Source organism: Olea europaea, chromosome 11 (assembly GCF_002742605.1).
Source record: "Olea europaea var. sylvestris chromosome 11, O_europaea_v1, whole genome shotgun sequence".
NCBI classification, from domain to species: Eukaryota; Viridiplantae; Streptophyta; class Magnoliopsida; order Lamiales; family Oleaceae; genus Olea; species Olea europaea.
The window spans coordinates 29,597,991-29,606,417 of record NC_036247.1 but is presented as its reverse complement, the minus strand read 5'-3'; the positions used below and the strand labels follow the sequence as shown (position 1 = coordinate 29,606,417).

Sequence of the window (8,427 nt, the reverse complement as noted above, 5' to 3'; positions counted from 1 at the left end):
TTTAAGTGCCACATAGGAGACAAACTATTACAATTGCTTTTTAACTCGAGAAGAATAATTGGAACGAACATACAATTTACCCAAACCGTACATATTCTTGTGGGGGTTATGCTTACAGATTCTTTCCTGATAAAGCTGCATCATTGACACTAGAAATTGTCAGTTATCTTGTTCAAGTTAGTCATGAATCGAATCTACCTTATCTAGCTCTTCTACACAGAACCAAGGAATTAAAATGTGGCTCAACATTAACATAAACATAAGCTTCGTTGAAATATCTGATTACATAAGTTCGACAAGCTGCTACAACTACACAAGACACCTAAACATAAACATAAAAATCAGTTCTACTGCATTCGCTTTTCCTTGACAATATCTTCCAATTTCCTTTTCGGATAGTTATGTTGAATGATATCTCCACATCCCCTTCTTCTATCTTTAATTCGGCAACACTTTTCAACAGGTCATCAATTGGTGCTTTAGCTTTATTTGGAGACATCCCAACAGTGCTTGATTGCATTCCATCACAATAATTACTAGGCTGTCCTTCAAATGGCAAGAGTTTCTTCTTCGAGGACTTCCCGTCATTCCAGTCAAAATAACCGCAATCTTTTGTACAACACAAGAATATTCAGCTTATGTTGTGCGTATTCTTCTCAACCTCCATCATTTTTACAATTCCTTGTAAACAGTTCAGATTTTTATTTTTATTTTTATTTTTTTTTTGGGGGACATTCATACAGTTGATGCCCAGGTTGTCAACAACTATGACAGATACCCCTATTCTTTCCAGCCATTGATTAATACAACAGCAAGTTATGACGAATTTCTTTATTAGGTAGCAAACAATTTGGAGACATAATCTACGTTCATAAACACACATACTAGTTTGAACATTATCTTCAGTGAATAGATAGTCGGTCGATTTCCACCTGTGGAAGATTTGTATCGAAATCACACCTAAGCCCAGCTTGCTTAATAGCATTATCAAAACACATCAATTAATACGATTATATGATACATTACATTCAAATGAAGTAGCATAACCTAAGTTCATATAAATATATGTTGCTTACTTAGGGTTCATTACCCCCAATAGTCACTGAATCAAGAGATTTACTGAACAACCCCAAACTTTGATAATAATCATTGATAGTGTATTTTTACTTTCAAAATGAATTATATTTTTCAAGTACAAGTTGAAAAAGTTTGTCAGCAACTAATGCTTTAATTATGTCAGATGTCGTGGCTATTCTTTCGGAATAGGTTGTGGATCTTCACAATTTGTGAGTGAATGAGATGTCTTATAAACTTGATTCACATATTTAATTGAGTTTAGTGTATAAAAACTTATTTAATTGTGTCCTCAGACAATAATGTTCTCCTTCAAACAACACGAGGTTCATTAGGTAACTTAGGCTATGCAATATTTAGTCGTGTTTATTACTGTGTACGAGCTATTAACTACTAGAATTTAATTTCGATATATATTTTTTACAATGAAGTTTTGAGATGATTTGTGAATTATTATAAACGCATTTCATATTTTTATTTCTACCGAATTGTTATATGGTTCACGCATCAAAATACACCAAGCTGGCAAACGCATTGCCTTACATATGTAAAACACCCTAGTTATTTCATTGCTTACTTGTGAAATTTGAACCATTTGCATTTTTAATAACTAAATATGGTAACAAATCAAAATAATGAGAACCATGGTATTACCCAATTGCAAATACAAATATTTCCCAATATCCTTCCGTAACATTCAAAACATCAATGTCTTTTTTATATAGTTAAAATTGAACACTAGAATTTGCAACGCTTCCTTTATCCGCACCCCTTGTAAACCCTAACAAAAACATTTTGGTAAAAAGAAAAATATTATTTTGTATAAAAACAATTTATATATATATATAAACAAAGTTAATATTGTCATACCATCTTATTATCACCCATGTGACTACTTTTCCTTTGTTCAATTTTGGTAAATCCTAACCAAAATATATGGATATAACTAAAAAAAAAAAATGGTTAGTTTGTATATTAATAAATAATAATTAAAGAATTAAAGAAAACGGTTAATGAGGAGAACACCTTTAATATTAGTAACACCATGATCTAATTTCCAAGAACCGGCATGAACAACTCTATTTTTGTGTCTTATTGAATTTTCTAACCTCGCAAAGCCCCAAAAGTCGTTTCCATACGTTACTATTAATCAAATAAATTCAAGGTGTTTATCTCGGTGAAAATTTTATTTGGAAAATGATATTAAGAAAAATAGACAACATTTTTATCAACCACAATTTTTTTCCAACTAAAAATGATGCAGTAAATATGTGAATACCTGATGAGATATCCGGTGTATGGTTAAATATCAGGAACTGTGATCGAAAGGGTATGTTCAAATTTTTTGTTCTAAGCAGGTCAATCCTCTCTAAATCTGACATATTTTGTACCATTGGAAACATTGCAACCGGAGCCTCAATGGTATGCATCTGGTCCAGGTTATCCACGTTCAAATTTAGATCTATTGTCATATTACCTACAGTTGGTTGATGGTTTATATTGTGATAATGATCGATAAGGTCCAATGTTAGTTCACTTAATACTGAACTTTCAAAAGCATCAAGAAAACTTTGATAGCCAGTAGACGGAGGAGGAAACTGATGATTTGTCTGTGGAACTTGAAGTGAAGAATCTTCAGTAGTATCAATTGATCTTATCAAGAATTGCTTGAGCAAAAAACATGTTTTGTGTTCCAAATCTCCTTAGATTCCAAACATGTAAAAATATATTTTTCATAATAATTAAGTATCTCCTTATCCATATTTTTCTTTTGGCTGAAAGGGGAAAAAGAGAAATGGAGAGAAGAGTGAAAGGCGTGTCTACTTGGCTGAAAGGGTGAAGAAGGAAGAAGAGAAATGGAGAGAAAAGTGAGAGGCGTGTCTACTTTTGGGAAGAAACACTCCCTCCCCTTATATAGGAATAAACTTACACGTACATAAAGTATTTCACATGTAAAAAGAGTGTATCAATATGGATCAAATAATCAATTGGGTGTACATTCAGAGATGGATAAAATTGCTTCTTACCCTTATTTTTATTATATGTATATCCTCCCATCCTCCAGTCAGTAGGCTTGCTACATCTCTTAAGAATTATCTTAACTTTCCCTTAGTCCCTTTAATCGAAGGTGAATGTGATCTTATTTAGAACATCTTCGATATTAGTAACACCATGATCTAATTTCCAAGAACCGGCTTTAGCACGCAAAACACCTGCATGAACAACTCTATTTTTACGTCTTATTGAAGTTTTTAACCACGCAAAGCCCCAAAAGTTGTTTCCATACGTTACTGTTAATCAAATAAATTTGAGGTGTTTATCTCAGTGAAATTATCATCTGGAAAACAATTTTAAGAAAATTTGTTATTCTTGGCCATTTCGCGCACCATTAACGACGTGAAATACTAGGTCGTGACTTCAAAATAATGTTAAGAATGTAATATTTCGATTTCGTTTGATATCTCGTATGAGCCCGAAAATTAAGATAAAAACATAAATAATTTAATGAATTTTATTAACACTTTCCTCCAAGCCCGCGTCCCACTTTTTGTACATGTGAAATATTTTCTGTACATGTAGGTTTATTCCTATATAAGGTGAGGGAGTGTTTCTTTTCAAAAGCAGATGCCTCTCACTCTTCTCTCCATTTCTCTTTCTCCTTCTTCCCCCTTTCAGCCAAACAGACACACCTCTCACTCTATTTCTCTTCTTCCCCTTTCAGCCAAAAAAAATATGGATGAGGAGATATTTAATTATTATGAAAAATATATTTTTACATGCCTGGAATCCAAGGAGATTTCGAACACAAAATAACATGTTTCTTGCTCAAGCAATTCTTGATAAGATTAATTGATCCTATTGAAAATTCTCCACTTCAAGTTCCACAGGCAAATCATCAGTTTCCTCCTCCATCCCCTGGCTATCAAACTTTTCTTGATGCTTTTTCAGTATTAAGTGGACTAACATTGAACCTTATCGATCATTACCACAACATAAACCCTCAACCAACTGTAGGTTATATGACAATGAATCCAAATTTGAACGTGGATAACTTGGACTAGATATATCCCCCCCCCCCCCCCCCCAAACGCACCCCTTCCCTCTAATGGAGGTCAAATACATTACATGACTTACCAATGCTCTACCTAAAGGTGACCAGTTGAAAAGTTGATACTAATGCACAAAGAAACACAAAAATAAAATTAATACTTGCCACGCAGGTGTAGAACGTGGTAGTACATGATGATAAAAATGTTTGACATAAAAATTGCTGGTTTACAGGAGCATAAAATATTTTACCCATCAAATAATAAAGCATGCATTAAAAAATGAAAGTGGATAGGAACGAAGTGGTAAAAGGATATGATATTGCAGCATCTACAAATTAAGAGGTTGTTTGAGCCCATTTTTCTAGAAAAATATATTTTGCAATAATGTTACGATGAAGAGTATGTGATTAAAAAATAAGAAAAAAATTTATAATATTATTTTATTAAAAAATATGTTGCTGAAATAATATTAAATCACTTTTGAATAATGTATTTTGATGAAAAATAGGGCTCAAACAAGAGCTAAAAGCAATGAGACAAGATGGCACTTACAATAGTATACTAAGATGAATGGGTAATTCTTGCATTGTCATTTCTGCTTCTTATCTTGGCTGTTTATAAACATTGGGACCTGAATATACCATATATATTAGAATAATTGCATTAAATCAATTATTAGAAATTAAAAAAATAAGCCAAGATGGGACTTAGATCTAGAGGAACAACGCACAAATATAAATACAGAAAGTAGCTTAACGAAGGGAACATAGATCTTACCGCAATTTTTGCCCTTTCTATCGAACTCTTTCTTCAACTGTCAATTGGGTTCATAGCAACCTCGTTCCTATTGATCGTCGTTCAAAATACACAATCAGTATAAAAGATGTTCGAACAGAAAAAAGAACGATTTCCACACAACTACAAAAAATAAAGCCTAAACTGTAGATCTTACCGAAGAAACAGTCGATTGGGTTCATAGAAATCATAGAAACCTCGTTCCTGCCGATCGTCGTTCAAAATGCATATCAGTAAAACGGAGATTTTCGAACAGAAAAAAGAACAATGTCCGTGCGACAACAGAAGAGCGGTGTATCAGAAGAGTAATAACGGAAATTTTTGAAATAGAAGAAAAGGGCATTTTTAGGGTTTTTGCACCAAATGAATGAGAAACAGAAAAGTGCGTGAGAAGAATGAGAGTGGAAGACAAAGGGTTGCTTACAAAACACACTGAAAAAGACTTGTGTGGCTAGGGAAAAAAGGTTTCTGACGCAAGGTCAGAAAATGATGGTTTTCACATGCAAACATTAAATGCAAGAACAAAATGGGTAAGGAAGAGTGGGAAAAAAATAGCTGGGCACTGATTAAAAAATTAAAAAAATTAAAAAGAAAATGACAACGAAAAAGGAAAAATAATTTGGAAGGCACGATTTCTTAGAAACGGTGCCTTCAAAACTGGCTCTTTTAGTTTAAAAATGTTGAATCCCCAACCTAAAGGGTCTTCATCGGCTCATCTTTAGAATTTTGTAAAGTAGGTAAATCGCAGGATATGTCTCAAACAGGTTAGGGAACAAGAGCTGTCTGTACATTATGCCTACAAGGAGTCCAATTTCATATTTCAAAAATCGAACTCCCACATCGCGACTGTCAGCAAGGTATGAGATAACCTCACTCCTGTCCTTTGCACCGCTGAACTATGCCCCGAAGGGCACTCTTTTAGTTTATTAGGATTAGTGATAGGGAAAGCATCATGAATAATTCGAAAAGCCCGTCTTTATTTGTACAATATTCACTAGCAAATCATGGTAGAGTCAAATTTTTACCATGAGGGTAAAAAGTAAAATGATGAAATTATACATATATTTTGTACACATTAAGAACAGTTTCAAAATTAATACATAGATTTAAAGAAAATTTCATGTAGTAAATCGAAAAATAAATCCAACTGTTAATGCTAGCTTCTGCGGCACTCAAATTAAACTACTAAACTAATGCTTATAAAGTTTGGATAAGCTAAATAATTTAATTTGTATTAATCATCATCACGAACTAATGTATATCGAATATCGGACAATTCCTCCTACTCATAAATTTGATACACTTATTTGACAAATAATCGTGACTTTTAATTTAAATCAATTCAACATTCAATATGTATTCTACTAAGATTATGAAAGAGTTTATTATAATAACTTGAAATCCATAAAATATTAAATGTTGGATTAACTTAATTTAAAGATCACGATAATTTGTCAAATACGTGTATCAAATTTATGAGTAGGGATAATGATCCCGATCAAATATATATATTAAAAAGTTGATGTACCGTTATCGCACTCATTTATAGTTCACTAAACAAAACATTTTTCCTTCCATTAACCAACCCAGATTTAATTGTGATTCGTAACTTAAATCTATTCTTAATCAATCATTATGGTTTAATAATAATCTGGATTATTGATGTATTAAAAATAGTCTTATCTTATTTCAACTACTAGTGATTTGAACTTACGGCTCCATTTGTAAATCCAGATCTTTTTACCTTCCTTCTTACAATTAAGAGTGAAGTTTATATTTTCCTGAAATTTCATAAATTGTGCTATTTGTACAAAGTGTGTTTACAAAATTGGTGATTGAATTTTTTTTTTTTTTTTTTTTCAAAAACCAATGTAAAAATGGCAAGTAATCCCCTGTAAAAAGCCTAGCTGAATTTTCCTGTTCACCAAACAAGATTCTACTTTCCTTCATGGGAATACTATTGTTATCTCTCAACGTTCTTCACATGTGTTTAAGTGTGAGATTTGACGGTGTTCACCACTTGAAAAATAAGTAAAAACATAAATAATAACAAATAAACTCGAGGTTCAATTTATAAAAGTCTTCTAGAGGAATCTTCCCACTCAATATCTTGAAATTATGGACGGAAATTTAACCCGCCCCGCCCTGAATGGGCAAAAAAAAAACAAAAAACAAAAAACAAAAACACCACCCCTACAGGTTGGTGGGGCAAGACAGGCCGCCCTGTCATGGGTTGCGAGGCATCCCTGCCCCGTGAAGGAAAGTAAATAAATAAAATTAATTTTATTTGTAAAAAATGGTGAAAAAAGATTTAAAAAAAAAAAATGGGTTGGCAAATGGGGCAAAACTTTGCCCCGAACCTGCTTCGCTAGACTTGGCGGGGCAAGGTTGTGGCGTGGCACCTCTGACCCGAACCCGCCCCATTGCCATCTCTACGTGAAATAGCTCGAGCAAGATTGACTTCATTAGTTATTCTCACTGTCACAATATAAACTAAAGTCTTATTTTCAATAAATTTAAAGACAACTACATGAATTTTTGTATATTATGCTAGAGCTACTAAAAAATCCATAGCAAAATCAAGAGTGAAAAATGTTTATAGACGATTTATATTATAAATATAAAAATGGGCATTGAATAAGTAAATAATGTTAGAATTTGGGCATGACCCTAATTCTTTGTTGAAAATAATTAATAGTTCTAATTTAAGTGCACATTAATTAGAATCCTATTTGGATTGCAATTGTGAAACTTTTGGACATTTTATTTCATCTATAACTCTACTTTTAGAGCTTGGATTGTTCACTATAAATACTAGACCATTCTAATTTTTGTGAGTCGGAAGCATTATTGCTGATATTGTATTTTTCTCTCTATTGATTATCAATTAGGGTCCGTTTGATTATGAGAATGGAATTTGGGAGGAAAGAAAACGAATTGTAGGGAATTGAATTGTCTATAACTTGTTTTAGTGAGAATTGTCAATTAATAATGTTTGATTGGCATAAATTTTCACTTGAAAAATGTTAAAATAAAAGTATCTTTTGGTGTTCTTCTGACTTTATTTTTCATTAAAATTGTCGATTTAAGGATTATCTTCTTTTACAATTGTTCCTATAATTTGTTTTCATTGCAAATAAATAAATAAATTCCAAGAACACCAAAAATCATCAAAAATGTTATGTCTAAAAATTGTAATTGGCGATTCTGCCAGACAAAATGGGCTTAATTGTAAATTTATAAAAGTCAGGGATTGAATTGAACAATGTTGTAAAAGTCAGGGGCTTAGGGTGCAATTTAGCAAAGTTATTTGGTAGAGACTAGGGTTTGAGTCTTAGGTTCAAATCAAGAATGCGGCGTCAGAATTTCGCTAGTTGTTAGTCCTTCCATCGCTCGAGCGAGAAAAACAAAATGATCGTCGCTCGCTTTTTGCCCCATCGTCGCTCGAACGAAAACCTGTCACTCGATTTTCGCTAACTTGTCGCTCGAGCAACAGTGTTATACGGTC

General features: G+C 32.7%; 1 long non-coding RNA gene across 4 annotated transcripts; it reads right to left on the bottom strand.

Moving 5' to 3' along the window:
- Positions 1-227: 227 nt before the first annotated feature.
- Positions 228-5,355, bottom strand: LOC111404010. 4 transcript variants are annotated; one of them, XR_002704625.1, is made up of 5 exons: positions 5,077-5,355; positions 4,902-4,968; positions 4,677-4,755; positions 1,945-2,020; positions 228-1,855 (listed from the first exon to the last, which is right to left on the bottom strand). It is a non-coding gene; the product is annotated as an uncharacterized LOC111404010 (long non-coding RNA). The 4 variants fall into 4 exon arrangements; XR_002704624.1 differs by having other exon boundaries at positions 228-2,020; positions 5,077-5,352; XR_002704626.1 differs by lacking the exon at positions 1,945-2,020 and having other exon boundaries at positions 5,077-5,352.
- Positions 5,356-8,427: the final 3,072 nt, after the last annotated feature.